At 37.4% G+C, this 882-nt stretch overlaps 1 protein-coding gene across 1 annotated transcript in view; it reads right to left on the bottom strand.

The window, feature by feature from the left end:
* HELRODRAFT_181386 (hypothetical protein) overlaps positions 1-882 on the bottom strand; it is a gene marked incomplete at both ends in the record, with an annotated part of 19,415 nt that overhangs the window by 1,757 nt on the left and 16,776 nt on the right. The window lies entirely within an intron of this gene.

The following is an 882-nucleotide window of genomic DNA, read 5'->3' on the forward strand; positions in this document are numbered from 1 at the left end:
ATCATTCTTAGGGGCTACAATCATTACTACTACTACTTTTACTTGCTGTAGTAGTAGAAGTCGTTGTTGTAGTAGTAGCAGCAGTAGTTGTGGTAGTAACAGTGGTAGCAGTAGTAGCAGTAGTAGTAGCAATTGTTGTTGTTGTTGTAGTAGTTATAGTAGTAATTGCACTAGTCGGTATAGAATTAAAGGTAGAAGAACTCCTAATAACGTCACTAGTAGTAGTAGCAGCGGCAGCAGAAATAATAGTGGTAGTAGTAGCAGCAGTAGTTGTAGCAGTGCAAGTGGTGGCCAATTTATTAGCAGCAGCAGTAGTATTATAGGTAGTTGTTGAAATATGCAAATCCTTCAAAAGAAGAGACAGACTTTTATAGGCATTTTCAAAATTCAATTTAGTAGAATTTTTCAAGGATTTCTGTCTAGTAATACTAAGAGTAGTAGTAGTAGTAGTAGTAGTAGTAGTAGTAGTAGTAGTAGTAGTAGTAGTAGAAGTAGTAGCAACAGCAGAAGTCGTGATAATAGCAGCAGAAGCAGTAGTAGAAGCTGCAAAATTGCCAGTAGCAGAAGTAATAGTTAATGTTGCCACGGTAATAGTGGTAGTAGTTATGGCCATATAAGTCGTATTAAAGGTAGTAGTTTTTGTAGTATCAGAAGAAGCAATAGAAACGGCAGTACTATTAACGGTAGAAGTAGTAGCAGTAGAAGTAGTACAAGTAGTAGCAGCAGCAGTAGCTGATGTAGTCGTTGCAGTTGTTTCTGTTATAAGGTTGTTTGTATTCTCGTTTAGTTTACATTCTGTGAAGGAATGTCTTTGAAGAAATTCTACCAAGTTTTGGTCTTGAGGCTGGCGTATCGATTGCTGCAGTCGGTTTTGTTGTTGGT

The sequence above is a fragment of the Helobdella robusta genome, assembly GCF_000326865.2.
Source record: "Helobdella robusta unplaced genomic scaffold HELROscaffold_70, whole genome shotgun sequence".
Taxonomy (NCBI): domain Eukaryota; kingdom Metazoa; phylum Annelida; class Clitellata; order Rhynchobdellida; family Glossiphoniidae; genus Helobdella; species Helobdella robusta.